This window comes from Mustela lutreola, chromosome 1, assembly GCF_030435805.1.
Source record: "Mustela lutreola isolate mMusLut2 chromosome 1, mMusLut2.pri, whole genome shotgun sequence".
Classification (NCBI taxonomy): Eukaryota; Metazoa; Chordata; class Mammalia; order Carnivora; family Mustelidae; genus Mustela; species Mustela lutreola.
The window spans coordinates 13,403,088-13,425,518 of record NC_081290.1 but is presented as its reverse complement, the minus strand read 5'-3'; the positions used below and the strand labels follow the sequence as shown (position 1 = coordinate 13,425,518).

At 37.6% G+C, this 22,431-nt stretch overlaps 1 pseudogene; it reads right to left on the bottom strand.

Annotated features, from left to right (window-relative positions):
• Positions 1-3,647: 3,647 nt before the first annotated feature.
• The window catches only part of LOC131827281 (large ribosomal subunit protein uL22-like), a 67,755-nt pseudogene continuing 48,971 nt past the window's right edge, over positions 3,648-22,431 (bottom strand).

Sequence of the window (22,431 nt, the reverse complement as noted above, 5' to 3'; positions counted from 1 at the left end):
AATAGAGTACTTAAAAATAAAATAAGAAGAAGAAATTGGAGTCATAATCAGATGACTCCTTGGTGAAAATATGATTAGAATAAAGGCAAGGCTGTGTTTCCTTTAAGTAGGATAATTTGACCCAAATTGTAGAGAAAGGTTACAATTAGTTCCATCCATTAGGCATTGATTCTGGTTAACATTAGTAAGGGCATTTTCTTGCCTTGGCCCTAGATATTAAGATGCATAGTTTACTTACAGATCATATCATCACATATTCAAATCACACAACTAGCAATGGTATGTTTTTTGTGTGTGTTTTTTCTTTGTTTTTTTGTTTTGTTTTGTTTTGTTTTTTATTTATTTGACAGAGAGAAATCACAAGTAGATGGAGAGGCAGGCAGAGAGAGAGAGAGAGGGGGAAGCAGGCTCCCTGCCGAGCAGAGAGCCCTACGCGGGACTTGATCCCAGGACCCTGAAATCATAACCCGAGCCAAAGACAGCAGCTTAACCCACTGAGCCACCCAGGCGCCCCACCAGCAATGGTATGTTTTAAGCAATAAAGTTCTCCATCTTTAAGCATGATCAATGATTTCAGTGGCATAATATATGGTTTCCTACCACACAGCTATAAATAGGTTTAAATAAGACTTTAAAGTAGTGATTACTTAAGTTTTAAGAAGGAAGAATAAAAATGGATATATTTTGGTTTTCATGATGCAATATCTTTGTACCCTGATACTGAGTAATTAAATAATTTACTCTTTCGATTCTACTACATGCTAAGTACTGTGCTAGGCACTGGGGATTTTATGGTAAACCTGCAGGGACTTTGCCTTCATAGAGCATTCTGCACTTCATAGTGGAATAACATAGACTGCATTTTTAAAAACAGTATCTCTATGAGTTTTCTCCAATTAGTGAATTTCTCGGACTATCTGGTATAGCTCATGTGGTTAGTTACACATGCAAGTCTCATAAAGTCAGTGAGAACTCCCAAGGAAATGGAAATTGTATAATGTGATTCAGTATGTGGGTGCTTAAAGAACATGTAAATTAATTGTCTACTTGATTATTTTCCTGCTATATGGGAGAATAATTGCCCACTGATTACATATTGCCAATAGCAGAAAGTTATTTGAAATGGACATTTGTTGTTTTTCACCATGCCTTTGAGCCCAAATATTGATGAGACTACTGCTATGAAATTATAATAAAAGTCAATAGGAAAATAAAAATTTATATTTAATTTCTACTTCACAAATCTCTCAAATATATACCTAATACAAAAACACATTGCAAAAGTTGTCTTAATGGTTAAAAAAAGAAAAAAGAAAGAAAGGGTAGCAAAAAACTAATTTAAAAAGGAAAAAACCAAAATAATGGAAGAATCAAGAAAAGGCTAACTCGGTTATAAGTCACTAGGACAAGAAGACCTGATCTCAATTCACTTTCACCAACATTTGCTGGGCTCCCCCAGGTGCACGGCAGTGTGCTAGTTTGGAAGAAAATACCAAGATAAGTAAGAAATAGCTGTGCTCCCCACAGTTGCACAATTTTGTGGGGATTTATTTTCTTCTCGTTCTAATTTCTCTAACTCAGGATGCATAAAGGGTATGATTCTAAATGAATATCCGGCCCTCCCCGCATATTACTGGATTGTCTGAGAGTTAATGAGAGGTTTAAGAGGAGAAATTAAAACACTCACAAGAGCCCTCCATTGGTCAGACCCCCTTGCACAGTGATTGAGCTTTTCTGTTGCATTTTCATGGCAATATCTCTCTGGGTTGTTTGTGAGTTTGTCTCATCAGTAAGAAGAATCTCATTGTGCCACCCACCAAGCACGCACTTGCTAATCACTGTTAATTGCCTACAATTGAGATCAGCAGACTATTCACTGAGTACAGTGATGGGCACTTAACTTATCGGCACAGAGGTTTCCTGTGTGCCCATTTCCACTAATGGATCGTTTGTCCTCAGAATTGGAAGTCTCAGCATCAATCACATAAACCAGACTCAGTAGGCAGAAGTGCTCACCTTCCTCTTCACCTCCAGGAGGAGGGCAAGACAGAGAGGTGCTTACATCTGGCCAGAAGGTACACAGCTTTTGTGGAGAGCCAAATCCATTTGCTCCACTGGTAGAGCTCAAAATAAGGAACTCCTAGAGAGGCAAAATATTCTGAAACAGAGATGATGATGATGATAAGAGGCAGAAAATTTCGCTGTCATCTCTGTTTTCAGACTCCCTGCCAACACGCCACAGCACTACACGAAAAGTTAAAGAATGCCTCCAGAGATTACTGAAGTGGCGATCTTCTTCCTAACTTCCTCAAAAGCTGCTTCCTTCTAAGGGGCTACCATCACTGTCCATACGGAGACAAAGTCACAGTGATCGGAGACTAACCTCTGACAGCATATGGATCTGATGCACAAGGAATTAGGAAACAATGCTTTCCATCACCAATCATTGGGCCTATATGTCTTCCTCCACAGGTCAGAAGGGATACAATTAAACCTATGTTTGATGTGATTTACATTTCCTTATAATTGTAGCATATATGTCTCAATACTGAGGATTAATGCTCCTTAAAGAGGGGCATTTCCCTGGAGTTTGTTAGATCTCCAGCATACAGTAAGCAGGATAACCTTATCCCTTACATTCCCAAGCCATTCTTCCTTCACCTCCCAAGAGCACTATTTATTGTTAAAGCTTCTCGTTTTAGGTTATTAAGAAAAAATTGCTCTGACCCTTGTTAAAATGGAAAGGAAGATTTTATTCAACACTATTGTGATAGATCTCAAGATTCTTACAGTTGAGGAGAGACATCAGGCTTAATTCTGAATACACCAAAACAGCTGAAGATTTACGACCAATGGGGGTGTCAGTCGATAGAAAATGACTAAGGGGAGACATGGAGAGTAGGTAGACTCTTACTAAACTGACCTAATGGGATAATTGATGAAGGCAGGCCAGGGTAACCAGGGATCAAGGGAGGGCAGGTTCTCACTAAACTGACTTAATGGGATTCATCCTAAAAGTGGATTCAGCAGACCGAAGGGAGGGCCCAAGGATGAGGTCTAGTCTAAGGAAGGAAGGAAAGAAGGAATGCTCACAGGAACCTGCCAAATGTTGGGTCAAGGAGAAAACCTTCATCAAGTGGAGGCAGTGACCCTAATAATAGGCTACCCTCTGTTTAGAGGTTACAAGGGTTAAAAACAGATTTCTTAAAATAAGTATTTTATTGGAGCTTCCAAAATCAACCAGCCAGCTAGGAAAAAAAGAAGCCCCGCTCAAATCGACTTGAGTTTCGGTTTACAAAAGATAATTTAGATTTGTAGGTTATGTATTTTTAATAATGCTTCTCCCTTCCATCCCCAACTCAACCTGCTTTGACCTCCACAGGTATTTCCCTCGACTTTCAAGTCTTCCAACCATCCCCTGTGCCTCCTTGTCCCTTCCTTGATTTTCACCATCTTTGTTTCACCTCCTAAACTCTTCCATCTGCACCTACCTTACCTCAAGCATTTAGGTTTGATTTTCTATCAGCTTATAGAAATTCCTGGATTCAGTCTAGTTATTATATTGTGGGTCTAATTATCATTGTCCCTTCCGAATTTTATCCCTTGTCCTTAGGTAAGTGAATAAGGAGATTTTCTAAACCTTCCATCTATCTATTTTCATCGAGATAAAGTGCACCGGTATCATCGTTAGGATGTGAGTCTTCCGTTTCCTTGATTGGAAACAGCTGTGAGCTTTGAAACCATGGGTACTCTCGCATGGTCATGGAGACTGTGGAAAAGAACAAGAAATCCTTTATAAAATGAGGGTGTAGGATCTAGGATCTACAAAATTCTTGTAGAGAGCAGGCCTTATGAGAGTTTTTGCATTGTTCTCTCTGGCCTCGGATTCATAAAATACCAATTTGTGTCAGGTAATTTTAATAATCAATTAATGCCTTTTTTAATGTCTTCATTGCTTTCATCTCCACAGCCACAATATCCCATCTGATTCTTTTCCACACTCTAAGCACCTGAACTTGAGTATGAAACGTACCGAAATGGTATTGTAGTATACATCTATTATAATATTAACCACTGACATTCTCGTCCTGGAAATTATCCACTCAAACTCTTTGTGAACTTTTATCTTGTGTTGCCTGACACTTTCTTCTTGATTTGCAGGTTCTTTATACTTTAAGCTATTTAATCCTTTTTCATTCACATACTTTAAAATATATTCTTCAATTGTTTCTTAATGTTTATATTCAATACCTATTGTTAAACAGAAGAAATCTTTAATGTTACTGTAATCAAACCTATTACTCTTCCTCTATTTGTGATTAATCCATTTGTTTCTTATTTAAAAAAATAATCTCTCCCACCAAAAAATAAATAAAGAATAATAATTTAGAATTTAAAAATCTCTCCTAGACTCAAGGTCATAATGATATCCTGAATTTTGTTCTATTGGTTATATAACATTTCCTTTTACATATAGGTTTTTAGTCAACTTTGACATTAAGGATGCAAGGACGCAAGGATGAAGTCTATTTCCCAATAGCATTTGTTAAATAATCATTTTTCTATTAGTTATGAACCCACCTCTACTGTATATGTAAATATACATATATAAGCATTTGATATATACGTGTATACACATACACACACACACAAACACATACACGATCTATCTATCTGGTAAAATAATACCTTATTCTTTGGTCAGGTAAGTCCTCTCTTTACTTTTGTGGGTATGAAGGGTATTGCCTATTGACTGGTATTTAGCTCTCCATGAATTTTAGTATTACTTTGTTCAATTCTCAAAAATATCACATTGGAATTTCTAATAGAGTTTCAATATGCTTATAGATTAGGTAGGGAAGAATTAACATCTTTACAATGTTAAGCTTTCTCATTCACATTTCTCATTCTATTGTCTTCAAATAGCAGAAATAGGAGACAATACCCCATATGCACCCCCAAAAATCTTTAGATAATGACAAAATGATCTAGTTAGCTTTTATGTAAATGCTAGATACTTGAATAAAGGCTTATTTGGAGGAAATTAGGATTTATTCCAATTAGTTTTTCATTTATAAGGCAAAACGTACTGAGCTGCTCAGGCCTAGTCAAAGTGGTTTGTCGTGACTTGTTTCCAATACACTGGGCGACAAGGAAGCTGCACCATAAAGTTCTTACTTCATCAATCAATATAACTATTGGAGATGATTTCTGGATTGCCTTTTAACTCTAAATGTGACAATTTTGTAGTCTGTAAAGTTTTCTAATTTTGTAAAATTTCTAAATGTCAGAAGTTTTGCTATAATTTACACAGTCTTCCTTATTGCATAAAAGTTATTTCTATTATTTTTCTTTCAAATTTCTTAAAAGTGCTTTGATTCTTTATGGGTTATTTTATTTTTTTTAAGATTTTATTTGATTTGATTTGACAGAGAGAGAGAGATCACAAGTAGGCAGAGAGGCAGGCAGAGAGAGAGAGGGAAGCAGGTTCCCCACCAAGCAGAGAGCCTGATGGGGGGCTCAATCCCAGGATGCTGAGATCATGACCTGAGCCAAAGGCAGCGGCTTAACCCACTGAGCCACTCTGGCACCCCAACTTTATGGGTTATATTAACAATTTTGTTCCCTTTAAGCACATTATTTCTGTGCCTAATGGTACAGAGAAGTCAATTGAAAAGAACAGTAGTATTAGTTGATTAATTGTAGAACCCAGAAATCAGCAGTTTTATTTTACTTAAACATATTTTTCTAGTCATTGTTTTCTAGGGACATACTTTACAGGGAAAAGAAGTTAGTCTTTAAGATACCTTCTTCATCTATAGGCTTCTGAATTTTTTCCTTCCTCTTAGACAATCTGAGTAGTTGATATTTTTCTTCTTAATCTAAACCTCTTTGTTTAGATGCCTGTATCATTATTGTCTTCCACTGGGGAGAAGTTGAGTCAACATGTGACAGCACAATGTTTACCACAAAACTGATGGGGGGAAACGGATAAAACAGTTAATGGTGTGTGTATTTCAGAATTATGGCAAGAGAAGACAAAGTGTGACACACTTATTTAATGATGCTTTGTACTCCAACCAACGCTCCAGCCAACTCTGATTGCCCTACAAATTTACCTGTGGAACTTCTTCAAACTATAGAAATAATTTTGTAGAAATATATGGAGTAATTCCGATTTTACAATAGGGCTGGAGTAGAACACAGATGTGTAATCCCTTTAAAACTCCACAGATGATAGCGACATGAAACTGTAATCATGGTTTGTGAAGAGAACTTATGTGCCTAATTATATATCTAATTCTCAAACTACTAACACCCTATCAAGTTGTCCAAGATGTTACTGAATTCCCTCGGTGACAGTGAACACACTTTCCAAAGCAAACCTACCCAACTTTAGAGAGCAAGAAATTCCTCCAAAAAATAACAACTTTGAGAAATTGGTTTCATGTCTTTTTAATGAAGCTATTTAAAACAAATCTGATTCACTTCACCCAAGATGGCCTTTCAAAGGTTTCAAGTAGATTCATTTCTGAAACACCCTTTTCCAGGCTCAACACCTTCATCTTCTCAACTTTTTCCTATACGGTAACATTCCCAATCCATTTCACCAGCTCTGTTCTTGCTACCTGAACACATTATGGTTTGTTTGTATCTGCTTTTTTTTTTTTAATTAACATATAATGTATTATTTGTTTCAGGGGTACAGGCCTGTGATTCCTCAGTCTTACACAACACCCAAGCACCCTTAGAACAGATGAAATCCTTCCTAAGAAAGCTCAGAATCTGGAAGATCAAAACTAGTTTTCTCTAAATCTAGATGTTATGCTTCAATGAATGTATTTTAGTATTTATTTGTGCTGCTCTTTGTGGCATCCATATCACACAAACAGCTCATGTTTAACCTAAGTAACCTAAAATTCCTAAATGGACAAACCACTTTCCATATATTCATACTTGCTGCCAACTTTTGGCCCTAAGAAAAGGATATTCCATTTATTACTAAAAATAGCTACCATATTAGGGTAGATCTACTGTTACTACATCACCATTTTGGGGATTTTGTTTCTGTCATCATTTTTAGTCACTGTTCCTCTCTGCTTCTGGGCCAGCTCTGTATTCACTCACATCACTCATCAAAGTACTCAAGAGGAGCAAAACTCAGATGGAGCTCTGGGCACTGACCACACGGATTGTCCTCCAGACAGTGACATGGGTTAATTGGTTGAACAGCGCTGATTATTTCTTTTGAGTATATTTCTTCTAATAGCAGTTAATCTCTTGAGTTGTACAAGGTTCCAGTCCACATTTCTAAACTATTTCCAAATCAGCATAGTAAGAACTTTCCAAACATTCTGGGCCAAATATTCTAAGCTTACCATATTATCCTGATAACTTTTTCCATGAAAAAAATAAATGAGGGCCTAACTTGGGCCCACTAATCTTTTGACGGTTTTTAGTAAATGCCATTTTCCACTCACAGTGCACCAAATTATCCCTTTAATAATCTCTCTCAGAGTCTTACCCAAATTTGATGATAAAAACCTACCCCTGTCAACATCAGGCATGTATACATAGGCTCTCCCCCTGATTCTTAGTTTCTTCTCATCATATTTTATTGTAATTTTCCATGTATCTGTGACTGAAGGCAAGCGTTGTATCCAAGGGACAGTGCCTGATACACGAAGTACTTGTTGAATGAGAAAGTGAAAACAAAACAAAACAAAACAAAACCCCTCACTCATTTATAGCAATTAAAATTGAAGGCATTCACAAGATTTTAGATAACTAGTGTGGTGGAAAGACTAGTCTAACATAGTACCCATGATTTCTACCTTCTGGTATTTATACCTTAAGGTAAGTGGAATCTGTGATTATGTCTAACCAAGTGAATAAATCAAAGGCAATAGGGTATATTTGTTTACAAGCATACAACTATATTACATAATATTGTAATGCCCATCTTGTGAGGAGACTCCCCCCTTCCTTAACAGTTCTAAGGAACTAAGAAATCATGCAGGGTAGACCTACATGCCAAGAAACTGAGGGTAGCTCCTTATCAACAGTCAACAAGAAACTGAGGCCCCCAAGCCAATAACCACTAAATATTGAACATTGCCAATACCGTGTGAGCTTGGAAGCAAATCCTTCCCCAATCAAACCTCAAATGAAATCTCACCAGTTGACCCCTTGACTTAAGTTTTAGAAGGGACTCAGATAAGCTGTGTTTTGACTTTTAAGTCACAGAAACTATATATCCAAATCATCCAGGAAGCTTTGTAATTACATACATGTAGCAACCTCAACCCTCAGAGTACTTTGAAAAAAGCCCCCAGGGGATTCTGATGTTTACCACTTGGGGAAAACTCCTGACCTAAACTAACAGCCAGTTTTATTATAAAAATTAAAAATGAAACTATGTACGAGTAGTACATTTCTCACTATCGCAGTGCTAATGACTACCAGTCAGGACACTTTTCCCCTTTCACACTAATACCTTTATACATACCCTGTGTACTGACTACTCTGTTCACAAATACATGAAGGGTCTCACACCTTTAAATTAAAATAAATAAATAAATAAAGTGGGGGAATACTTTGTTACACCTTCTCTGTATTTCTATTCTGCTCACTCTTTTCAAAGTTCTAGCCCTGTAACTGCCTTTTTACCACTCACTCCCATGTTCTATGACTTTTGATCTTAGTAAATCCATTCACTATAATACCTATAACCTCTTAGGATCCACAAGATAGCATACTCACCTTGTTCTTTTTCTTCTATTATGGTGGCACAGCCCTAAGTGATAATAAAGAAAGGATGGATGCAAAGATAAAGAACAAAGATTACTGCCCTAATTGGGAGGGAGACAAACCATAAGTGACTCTTAATCTCACAAAACAAACTGAGGGTTGCTGAGGGGAGGGGGGTTGGGAGAGGGGAGTGGGGTTATGGACATTGGGGAGGGTATGTGCTATGGTGAGTGCTGCAAAGTGTATAAACCTGGCGATTCACAGACCTGTACCCCTGGGGATAAAAATATATGTTTATAAAAAATAAAAAATTTAAAAAATAAAAATAATAAAAAAATACATTATATGTTTATAAAAAAATTTTTACATTTAAAAAAAAAAAAAAAAGATTACTGCCTTAGACCTCCCTTGGTTTTGGATGGTTTATGCAACAGAATACCACTGAAGGGGGCAGGAACTACCATCAACCCCAGGGTCCCAACTTAATAGTTGACTTTACTACCCAGTCCCCTTTTCTCCTAGTAAATAGAGAAAACTCTGTTTTACATTCTCAGACTCACCAAAGAGGAAGTGGGCCAGAAGCTATTTCTTAAGAAACTATAAATACTATAGAAATAAAACTTTGGAAAGCTTGAGCTAAGGACAAAGATTTGGAAAGTCTCTTTCCCAACAAGCCAAGCTTCTTATTTTCCTATCTTGAAGCATCTCTGTGGTCTGAGGCCTGTAGCAAGGAGAGGGAAGAATAGTTCGGTCATACCTGGCAGCCTACAGAACCCACGTAAAGACAGTATTCCTGCTGATACAACATCTTTCTTTGGCTAAAAAGGTAGTCTCTTATTTAAGTGGTAAGAAGTTGTTGATTTTGGTTTGGTAATATTATATTAATTAGAAGGGAGGGAGTCAATCAAATCTAAGACGGTAACCAGACCCTCTTAGAGCCAGGCAGGAACCAAGAGCCTAATGAATAAGGTGATCTGAACGAATATAAAGGGCAGAAAAGATTCTCGTTCTAGTACTGTCAAAGCAGAGTATTCAAGGTATGCTTTATTCTTAACCAGCTGTGCATTCAGTCTTTGCTTTTCCCTGAAGACTGCAAGTGGTGTTGAAGTATGCCTATCAGTATTCCACTAACGGACACATGTCTCCATATTTTTGCTATTTTGTTCACATTTATCATAAGAATCTTGGTCTCCTAGCCCCATCTGCGACCTCTTGGTCTTGATTCCAGAACCACCGTTCTTATCAGAGATTATAGATTTTGAGTGCATCTAGGTCAGCCCTGCTTATCATATAATATCCTTGCCTCTGGCATGCACCTGCCTTTTTTGTAAAACAATCTTTTCTTTACCTTCCTTAGGTCTCTTTTACATGGCCCCATGTAACATGCTTTGCGTGTTAACTCCAACTTACCAACGCAACTCATACCCTTCAGTGAACACTCTATAAAGGCCTCTTTCTTATCCTGAAGCAAGAGGCTCAGAAGTTACACTGACAAAAGTTTCTGGTCCGTCGGTGTCTGTGGCTGCAGTGATGCATTCTTCACCGAACCTATCTGATATCTGTTCTTTCAGCTATTCTGAAAGAGAGAAGCTATTCTATCAACAAACAGGGCAGTCTGTGTCCTCCTGGCTATCCCCAGACTGAACTATATTTCCACTAATTAAATTGTGCACCTTCATTTGCAGAACCAGAGCTTGAACTTGAGAGGGTTCCTTCTAAACTTATAATCACTCTTTCCCTATAAATCCACTCAAAGCTGACCTCAAAACTATAATTTCCCTCTTGGGTCTCTGAATTCTTTCTTCCCTGAATTCATTTTGGTTTCTCTCTTTGTCCCAAGGTTTATATGTACTACAAAGTTTTGATGGGACCCAAGTTTGTCTCTAAAAGGATCCCTCCAGGAATGCCTGTGTGGCTTAGTGGGTTAAGCATCTGCCTATGGCTCAGGTCAGGATCCCAGGGTTCTGGAATCGAGTCCCACATAGGGGCTCCTTTCTTGGTTGGGAGCTTGCTTCTCTCTCTGTCTGCCACTCCCTCTGCTTGTACGTTCACACGTGCTCTCTCTCTCTCCCTGACAAATAAGTAAGATCTTAAAAATAAATTTAAAATTTTTAAAATTAAGTAAAAGGATCCCTCCAATATAACATCAACTTTCTCAAGATATTTCTGATTTTTCTTTCATATGATCGCTTGGAAAGATTTCCAACTCCCCTCTGTCTTTCCATTTTTGCTGGGAAAAGAGAACTGCTTTCTACCACTGGTAGCTTAAAAAATAATAATTTCTTTTTTAAACTGCCATGTATAACAATTTACAACATACTTTTAGAACAGCGTAACAGAGTAAATATATTTTCTTTCAGATTAAATAATTAAAATAATCTTCTTCCAATAAATGAAAAGTAAGTAATATACAATTTCCATTTCAAATTAGGTCATTTAACAAGTCAAAGCCTGCTGATCCAAGACCATGGGTACCGTAAAGAATAAACTACCTACTGATGAAGCCAGCACAATAGTGGTGAGCACTGCCCACTGACCCAGCATCTGCTGAAAAAAACACAGGAGAATGTGAGAGAACAGAAGAGTTTGCATCCCCTGATTCCCCTTCTCTGCCCTTCAGGGGATCCCAGGAGTCACATCATTGATAGCATTTCCATCAAGTTGAGATTCTCCTGTTCGTGAATGTGGCGTACAGGGGGAAAGTTAGAGAGCTGCACCTAATAGCAAAACAAATCCAATTACGTTCCAGTGATTTTAATGCCTTTCCAAGATTGAAGTGGCTCACTAAACCTCAGACTGTAAAGATCCAGGAAGCATGTTTATTTATTTATACCATGCCTCCCTCCAAATAGGATTTGAGGCAGCTCAGTGAGCATGTTAATAATGCTTATTCTCAAGGCCCCATTTACCGTGTTGTGCTGAAGTAGATACCATTACCTCTGTTTGCTCTTAGAAAATCTGACTTTTGGGAGGGGTTTTTTTGTAGAACTTTCTGAAATTCAGAAGAGACCTTGAGGACTGATTTCCTCTACTCTTGCCGGATGGTGAGCATGGGAATGAAAGCACCCAAACACTGGGGATAGCCCCTCAGGAGGCAGGGCAAAGATGAACATACGGGGTTTGAGGATCCCCAGCTAAGTACTGATACAAAGAGGTCAGTGCCCACAGGAGGCCCCCCCCTGAAAATGGAACGTTGAGAATTTCTGAATGTGTTCCTGACACCAGAGAATGATGCTTGCTATGGTTATTAAAAATATTTTTCTTGGGGTGCCTGGGTGGCTCAGTGGGTTAAAGCTCTGCCTTTAGCTCAGGTCATATGATCCCAGGGTCCTGGGATCGAGCCCCACGTTGGGCTCTCTGCTCCGCAGGGAGCCTCTTCCTTCCTTCTCTCTCTCTGCCTGCCTCTCTGCCTACTTGTGATCTCTCTCTCTCTGTGTCAAATAAATACAATCTTTAAAAAAAAAAATTCTTCTTAATCCAGTGATGAGGGCCCTGTATGGTTTGGAAGGCTCTACTGTTTAGAAATGAATTATTTCTCATGTTCCTGAATAGGAAAACCAGTCAAGAGAGAAAAGGCATTGACTGAGAGCTCAGTGGGTATCTGGTACTGTGCTTGGCATCTTTCACATGAAGTTCCAATTGATCCCCGTAAAATAATCTGCTGACTGGAGCCACTGCTACTCTTCTGTGGTGGAGTTGCAGAGAGGGGGAGCTACTTTGTCAGAGCGGCAGCCCATAAGTGATGATGCTAGACATCAGGCTTCCATCTATTTGCCACCTGTAGGTGTCTTACCTTTGTGTTAAACTGATCGATAGGCAATACAGCAGTAGGCGCAAGACTTATATTGGCTCGCAAGAATGACACAAAATGATCAAAACAACTCATTCCATCAATATCGACTGAGGGCCTACTACGTGCCAGGTACAATGAGTCAATGTAGAATAAATTCAACCCTGGAATTGCAATTGAAATGTAAATCAGCTTTAATCTATGAAAATGAAATTCGGCCAGCAAGGAGGCCATAAATGAGCCTATTATAATACATCGCAGAAGAGGAAGAGCGGCCAGGAAAAAGAAGGTGAAGGCATGATGAGACAATGTAATTTTTAAATTGGCTTCTGTTCTCCTGAAATACTTTTAAGGTTTTACTACAAAATTACACAGTCATCAGGAATATGCCATTTTTAAAAGACTTCCTCACTTGGGTCAGTGCATAAATAATAATACATGTTTAAAAATGCATGACTATTCATTAAACCATCGACCACTTCCAGCCTATTGAGTACATAAGTATTTTAAAAATTACTTTAATACATATTTACCCAATAGACCAGAAAAGTTCCTTTGGAACATCATGTGCATTTTAAAAGCTGCCTGCATAAGGAGTTATCAGATCTAAACCAGAGTCTGCTGCCAGCTACATAATATGCATTTTAAAGAACAACCTAATTATGTGCTTACCCAAGAGAACAAAGTTAATACTGAGGGTCAATAATTATTACCTTCCTTTACTACCTTTTATTCTTTTCTGTCAAATAAAATAGAGAAAAAGAAGTTTATATCTATCTCTTGTCCATTTAATCTTGACAACTGTCTCAATGTCTCTCTCACCTCCACCTTCAAAAAAAACAGAGAGAGAGAAGAGAACAGAAGGAAAGAAGGGAGAAGAAAAGGTTTTGTTTGGGGGGTTTTTTGGGTTTTTGTTGTTTTTTTGTTTTTTATTTTTGTTTTTTGGTTTTTTTTAAGAAAACGATGTGTAATTAAAAGTAAGTGCCTGGTTGATAGCAAATACAGAAAATCAAAAATCCATCTTTTTTTTTTAAAGATTTAATTTATTTATTTGACAGAAGAGATCTCAAGTAGGCAGAGAGGCAGACAGAGAGAGAGGAGGAAGCAGGCTCCCCGCTGAGCAGAGAGCCCGATGAGGGGCTCGATCCCAGGACCCTGGGATCATGACCTGAGCCGAAGACAGAGGCTTAACCCACTGAGCCACCCAGGTGCCCCAAAAATCCATCTTTTAATGTGTATTATTTTCCCCATTTCTGTAATAATAGGTTAAACTATTAACCAAAATTTTCTAGACTCCCCTGCTGTCTTTTACAGAAACACAATTGCTTTTCCTCTGCCTCTTTGGTAAGACACAGTGATATAGATTTCTCTCTCACCTTGCACAAAAATATAAAGGTCTTCTGTTATTCAGTTATGGAATCTAAAATTTCTCAGTAGAAAATCTATTCCTGTTCACAAAAAATATAGAATTAAAAGGCATATTTTTGACAAATCTACTAATTCCCTAGTTTCTCTGCTCACTATTCCTTATTGTACTACACTGTTATTAGTGACATCACCCCACCAGTGAGAGGTGCTGATGGACGAGATAGCAACCTTCACACCCTCTTTCGAGAAATGACTTTCCCCCTGAATTTCTAGGAATGCATAATCGTCCACTTAGCTTTAAAGAACACACCCAGTAGGGAAACACTACTTAGTACTTAGGTATTGGATGTCAACTGATTGTAGAACAGTGGGTCATATGTCTGTAAGTACAGATGGTTTCTATATATTACTAGTCCTAAGAGTTATTCTCTACCACTGTGGTATTTTATTTTTAAAAATCTGTTTTGAACAGAGGTTTACTTCCCCTCTACTTTACTTCCCCTACTACTCCTTCATTGCTAAATCAATTACATTCTATCTACTAAAATTAATTTGTAGAAATTTTTCACAAATTCTCTTTGAGTCTTAAGAATTGTCTACCTTCTAGATGTACTTATTTCAATCTAGAGAGATGAATTCAGGTTTACTAAAGAAGGATAAAAAGACTAAAGTCAAAGTTATTTTTTAAAATTTGTCCCAATAATTCATTATTTATTTTTCCTTCTTTTCATTTTTTAATCATTAATTCATACCTGAAGAATACCTCAGAGATTTAAAAGCTGGTGAGAGTTACCTAAATATGCTTGGTAATTTTATAGAGGAGGGGAGAACTCATAGAAGCAGCTAAATGGACTATAAACTCAAGTAAATATATTTACTACTTAAAGAAACAATTCTAATACCAAAAATATATATCTAAACTCCCAGACAACTGTATTAATGAACTGAGTGATTCAACTTCATAGAACTATGTTTCTTACTCTTCCATTGACAAGAATAACAAATATAATTGGAAACATTTTGTAAATATAAAGTCCTTACTGAATTGTGGGTATGGATATAGACGTATAGCAAAAAAACTAAATAAAATTCGGAATCATAAAGCTACACCATCAATGTTCTGATATAACCACCTCTTGTTACTTAGATTGGTTTTTTCAGACACATCACTCTCTATGAGCAGTAAACTCTACTCAAGGGTCAGGTACATTTTCTCATTTTATAACAGCTGTAAAATACAGACTGAAAATTAGAAAAAAATAGAAGGAGACTTTAAAGCCTCTAGGCTGTTTGATGTGTGTATTATTTGTATAAGCCTCTGAGAAATACAGCAATACTTGTTTGTTTGAGAGCATGCTCTCCTTTTATTCTAATAATTTTTTAGGTAAATTTTGCATTTTTACCAAATTAATTTTGGCCATAATTGGATTCACTTTGACAAAACAAAACAAACCTGAGTCCAATGGAGTGAATTTTCTCTGTCACCTTCTGGGTTGAATCGTGGTATTGGGGAAATCAGTTTTAACTCACTTTACACAATCTTTTTCCATGTTCTTTCTCCTGCAGTTTTCTTCCCAAAGTTGCGCTTTCTGCAGCACTTTCTCCCTCAGGCAGGAGAGTTGAAGGAGATATGGTTTCACTCTTTGCAGAGCTAGAAAAGCATGACTGAAAAAAGCAACTAGACTTATTTTAAAAGGTGAGGCTCCACCAAACTAGTGAGCTAGTGAGTGAGTAGATAAGTGAGAAGGACAGGAAAGAGAAAGAACATGGATGCTCAAGAGAGTCTTTAAGAGTTTCCCTTTTTATTTCAACTTGGATTGCCAGATTTAGAAAATAAAAATATAAGACTACCAATTAAGTTTGAATTTCAGATAAATAATGGAGATTTTTGTGTATGTCCCATGCAGTATTCAGATATACTTTATACACACACACATGAAAATTGTTTTTTGTTTACCTAAAATTCAAATTTAAGTGGGTTATCTGTATTTTATCTGGCAATCCTATCTCCAAGGCTCTCCTAAGCATAATATTCAACTGATTTTCATTTTCATTTACAAAAATCTGTATTTCATTTAGATTTCATTTACAAAAAGTGTATCTTGGGGGTGAGCTCAAGCTAAATACTCCCTTTAATTTGGCTCAAATTTAGCAACTTTTTTTCCTTCAACTGGAAAATAATTTTAAACAATAAAGACAATCTAAAGATGCAAAATTAATATCAGATGCAGAAACATAATCACAATGAATGCCATCGGTGGGGGGGTAATATTCAAAACATTCTTTTAGGTATCCAAGTTTTATCTCCTTTTCTAGTATATTGGCCCAAAAGAAAGGTCTTTGGGCCTTTCTTTTTCCTTCTTTTCTTGTGGGTGACTTTTACCTTTTCCAGAATCCTGTTCTGATTTACTTACAGTGTTTTTTAGTATATCCCTCTGTATAGATTTTTTAGTGGTTGCTCTGTGCATTTTATTATATAAGCATAACATCATTACTTACAGGGGCCAACATTTTACCAGTGCCAGCTTACCTCCCATTAAGCCCCTTTACTCTCCCCCATTTCCAATAAAATTGGCTTAAATAGTGCTTCTACATATTTGCAGAATCATATGAGAGGCATGACTTTTGCTTCAATTGTCAAACAAAATTTAGAACACTCGAGAAAGAAAGCTGAGTACATTTACCCATATTTTTTCTCTTTTCATTATTCTTTCTTCCTTCCTAATGTTCCAAGATTGCATTTTCTTATAATTTCCTTTCCTTCCAACTTTCCTTAGCCATTCTTTCAGGGTAGGTAAGGGTAGAACAAAAGATTCTTTTTGTTTCCCTTTATCTGAGAATCTTTTCATTCCCCCTACATTCCTGAGGATACTGTCAATGAACATAGAATCCTGGGTTAACAGTACTTTGCTTGCAGCATTTGAAATACGTGTGTACTACTTCCTTCTGGCCTCCATGATTTCTTAAGAGAAATCTACTGTCATTTAAATTCTTTTTCCCTTATAGGTTTGATAACATCATTTCTCTCTCACCATCTTCAAGATATTTTCTATGTCTTTAGCTTTCAGGACTTTATGATGTATCTTGCCTATATTTCTTTGGATTTATCCTGTCTGAGATTTGCTCACCTTCTTAAATCTGTAAGTTTATTGCCAAATATGAAAAATTTTTAGCCATTATTTCTTCAAATAACTTTTAAGCCCCATACTCATTATCTTCTCCCTTTAGGACTCCAAGGACACAAACGTTAAATCTTTAGAGTTATAGCTCTCCACATCCCTGAGGTTCTGTGCATTTTTTTTCTGAACTTTCTGATGCTCAGAATGGATCATTCTATTGTTCTGTCTTCAAATTTACTGATTCTCATTACCAGCTCACAGGAGTGAAAGACCCAGCCCCCTTCAGCCTCATCTAAGACCACTCTGGAGGAAACCAAGGGTACCCATTACAATCCAGCAAGAACAGAAGTCTAGGCTCTCCACTTGTCTTTTGCTCAGTAGCCAAGTGGGACCACATATTTTTTAAGTGGTGTTTGCTAAAGTAGAGAAATTATTATCTAAAAGTCTTCTATCTTGCTAGGATGACTTTTTTTTGTACTTTGGCAAGAAATCACGGGCTTTGTGGGGAATTTTTTTGTCTGCTTTCATTGACATTTCTGGGTTGTGGGCTTCCCCAACTCCAAGTTTAGAGTCTATGAGGTGAAAAGAAAACCTAGAAGAGTCACCATTCTATTGTTCCTTAGATCATGAGATCCTAGCCAGTCAGCCCTCTCTACACCATTCATAGTTTCCTTATTAGAGAGTGAGACAGAGAGAGACAAAGAGAGAGAAATTATTATATCCAGGATTCTTAACTGCATTTAGTAGGAACAATAGAGAAAAGTGCACCCAGTTCCATCTAGTACCCAAACCAAGAGCTGGCAAAACATTATTAAAGGGTGTTTACTTCTTAGTTCTTCCCTTTCTGTAGTCTAGATGGCAACTTTTCCAAACTTCAGCATTCTCATTAAGCCCTTAAGGATACCCAAGAGCTCATTATTTTCTCAGAGTAAATTTTGTCTATTTCAGTAAGAAAATTAAGAGAATGAGACATGAACCCATTCAGTTTCTCATCCTCCACCTACAAATTATCTATATTTACACCTATTCTTATGCACTTCTTTCGGTTTCAGAAGCATCTCTCTTTCTATGTGTCATTTGGGTCTTATCTTAATCCACCACTTTTTTTTTTTTAAAGGTTTTATTTATTTGACAGATAGAGATCACAAGTATGCAGAGAGAGAGGGGGAGGGGGAAGGAGGCTCCCTGCTGAGCAGAGCGCCCCAATGTGGGGCTCGATCCCAGGACCCTGGGATCATGACCTGAGCCGAAGGCAGAGGCTTTAACCCACTGAACCACCCAGGCACCCCAATCCACCACTTTTGATGTTATATCAGATGTTCCTCCCTTCCCTAAACTCTCAAACTTTGACTTTCATCAACTTCTAGCCTCCTTCTACTCCTTCTCATCTCACATTCAGACCTGCATCTCCACTAGCTGCATCTTCATTAATCACCATCTTTTCACAGCCAAGAGTAGGCAACAGTGTTGACTTCCTTTCTTCTTCCTATCACTCCTCATTAAGCACTGAACCAGGGAAATGGAAGAGAGCCTACACACCCTTCATATGCTGAAACAACACTCCTAAATTTCACCATGATGTTCCAACATAAGCACCAAATTACTATATTTTAATTTTCAGAAACAAGACAAAACTTCAAAAAGGCATGAAATTTACTATATGAAATTATGATATTTATGTATATTCTATATAACATCATATATCATGTATTCTATATAACACCTCTTCATCACCATCTAATGGAAAAATCTACAATTATTACATCCAACTTTTCTGAGCTTCATCTTACAAATTCCTTTTTCATACATGTCTATCCTTCAACTCATTTCCACCTCACCACCCCATTGAAGATACTCTCAGTTAAGACCATCAATCTCTTCTTGTTCTTATATGAAAGGAAGCTTCCAGCCCTTATTTTATTGTCTCTGATATGATTGAACACTGTATTTCCCAATTCATGAAATCCCCTTCTCCAGTGGTATATTATAACGACACCTCTTCCTCTTCATCCTCCTATCTATTCAACACTTCTTTATAGTCCTGAATGCCCACTCCTTAAATATGTGTGCTCCTTCATACTCTATATATTTTCCTGGACAAGCCCTAAATACTGTGGTTTCAGTTACCACTTACATGCTGATGACTTCCAAATGTTTATCTCAAATCCAAAGCTCGCTCTTAAGTTCCTTCTTGATATGTCCACCCAGGTATCTCCCAAAATCAAACAAATTCAAAAGTGAATTCATCCTCTTTAAACCTAAATCTACTTTTCCTCCTTTACTTAATCTTTCAGAAATGACATTTATTTAGTCACAAAACTCAGGAACACCTAACAGAGTGCCATAACAGATGAAGGACCTCTTGCTTGTAATGATGTTTGTGTTATTATGCTTTGTAGGCTAATTTTTATTCCTCATGTGATATAGTAAGTTTATCATTGATTTCCTAAACATAGCATCCAATAAAGGTTTGGTGAATTAATAGTGAAAAATTCAATTTATCTAGAAAAACACTGATGACCAGGTGTTATCAGTTGGGATTACATAGATCATGCCTCTGCAGGGATTTACATCTGTGTCCACTGGTACATCTCACCATTCAAAACTGCATTACACATAATAGGTGCTCAATAAATATTTGTTGAATGAAAGAACAAAAGTGTGTTTTGATAGAGATTGTACTTTCCACATTTTTCATAAGTCTATGACTATAGGAATGTCCTAATCACCGTGTGCTTTAGTTATCTATTTCTAGATAATACATTAACCCAAAAATGTAGTGGCTCAAAACAACATTTATTACCTCACAGATCCTATGATTCAAGAATCTGGGTGACAGCTGAGTTGTCTGGCTCTGAGTTTTTCCATGAGGCTGTAGTCATCTCAGGCTCAACTGAGAAGAGCCTTCCTCCTCACTCTCTCACATGGTTGTTAGCAAGATTTGTTTCTTTCATCTTGTTTGACTGAGACCTTTTTTTTTTTTTAAAGACTTTATTTATTTGACAGAGAGAGAAGCAGCAGAGGAAGAGGGAGAAGCAGGCTCTCTACTGAGTACGGAGCCCAACGCAGGGCTCAATCCCAGGACCCTGGGATCATGACCTGAGCTGAAGGCAAACGCTTAACCAATTGAGCCACTCAGGTGTCCCAAGACCTAACTTTTAAGTGAGCTCCTGGCCAAAGACCTTCATCATTGTTATTTTGCCCATGGTCAACATGGCAATTTGCTTCATCGAACCAAGTAAGAGCACAAGAAAGTGCCAGCAGGATTAAAGTCACAACCTGTTGTAATCTAATCACATGTATGGCAGGCATCACTTTTGCAACATTCTTTTCATTAGAAGCAAGTCATGAGGGACCAAGCGCATACTCAAAGGGAGGGGTTTCATAAAGGTATGACCCCTAGGGAGATAGAGTGGGAGAGTGTTCATTGAGAGCGATGTCACAAACTGCCTACCACATCATACAGAAATACTTTTCTAGGAAATAGGAAATCACTGTGAACAGAAACACCAGGGCTTATGGCCACAACTCGAACTACACTTATATAACTATCTCAGCCACATGAAGAAACAAACACCCCTTTCTACCATTAGTAAATAAACATAATTTTTCCCTAGAGACAAAGAAGAAAACTTCCTACTCTCTTCTCAACACTTAAGAATGTCTTCAATAATAAGATTAGTTTAAGTTACAAGTATATTTTTAAACCTTGCAGTCCACATCCACACTTTACCCTTCCTTCTCTGCACAGATCAACCACCTATTCAAAATGGCAATGTGGGACGCCTGGGTGGCTCAGTTGGTTAAGTAGCTGCCTTCGGCTCAGGTCATGAACCGGCGTCCTAGGATCGAGTCCCACATCACATCGGGCTCCTTTCTCCGCAGGGAGCCTGCTTCTCCCTCTGACTCCGCCTTCCACTCTGTCTGCCTGTGCTTGCTCTCACTCGCTCGCTCTCTGACAAATAAATAAATAAATAAATCTTTTTTTTAAATAAATAAATAAATAATAAAAATGGCAACGAGATGCTAGACTCTCTTATCAATTGGTCAATCTGACTTGAGCTGGACTCAAAGTTGAGGACCAAAGGAAGAAACAAAGCAGTATCTGTCTGGCAGATACTGACTAACTGATAGGTAAATTCCCATCAATAGGTTCAAATTCCACATAACCTCAAATCTATTCATTTCTGTGTTGGTTCATATCCACAGGAGACGAAGAAGGATTTAGAAATGATTAGATGAATGGTGGTTCCTTGTAGGAGTCAGTTCTATTATTTGTCTGGTGGAAGTTGAACAACACATTAAGTTTCAAAGTTAACAGAATTATCTGTGGGAATTTAGAGTGTTTGGGGGAATTCTTTTGGACATGGGTGATTAAAACTGCCTGGTTAAAAATTTCAAAGGCTTCCTTGAATAGCTTCTAAAGCAAAAGCAGTTTTTCTATATATTTAGATAGTAGCACCTACTGCTGTCTATTCATTTTCCATTTATACTCTAAAATCAAAACCTTGTGAGAAATTGAGAACAAAGATGTTGAGTTTTTATTGGAAGACAATGAATTTGAGATGACTGATAGTGAGTTAATTGCCTCTGAGCATTTCTGGAATTGCTGCTTGTGCATTTTCTTACTGCTGACAGGATCCTTAATACTGACAGTGGGAACTGTTTCAAGTAAGATCAGGCAATTTAGTTTTGCATCCTTTTTTCTAGACCTGTATGTGTGGCAGTAATTGTCTTTTGCACAGTTGTTGGGGTAACATTTATATATTAATGGCCCTGGATTTGGGGACACACAGAGGTGGGAGAAATTCAGAACTAAAGAGCAGCTCACTGCTTTTTATGTCCAAAACACCTTGAAGTAAATGAGGAAAGAGAAGTACATGGCTCAGACTCCAACAGAGGGAAGGAGGGTGAGCACATTAAGATTCAAAGGCTATAACTTGACAACAACCTAGTATGGCAGCCTTCTAATGTGAAGAACTCTGATGTGTGATTGTAATCCTACCTCTACCTCCATTCCTGCTGTGTGATCTTGGGGCTAGGCTTTGTAATCTACAAAATAAAAGTACTGAAGTGCTTGATCTGTAAGAACCATTCAAGCTGTAAATTTCTCTACTGTGACCTGATGGAGGAAACTCAATCAATTTCTGGCCTACAACCTCCCTATCAGTTTATATTTCTTTCCTCTTGGCACATTTCCTCCAGCATTCTCTCCAGCCTCCAGATCTTACCCTGGGTGAATATTTTTACTCTTCAGCAGTCAAACTCTCTGGTAATTAATGCTGCATAGTTGACTAGTAATAAAGATGTTCGTTGATAATGGCTGAATGAATGACCCACAAGTAATAGCATTTTAAACATAAATGGACTCTCAAAGACTAACACATCATGAACCAAAAGACT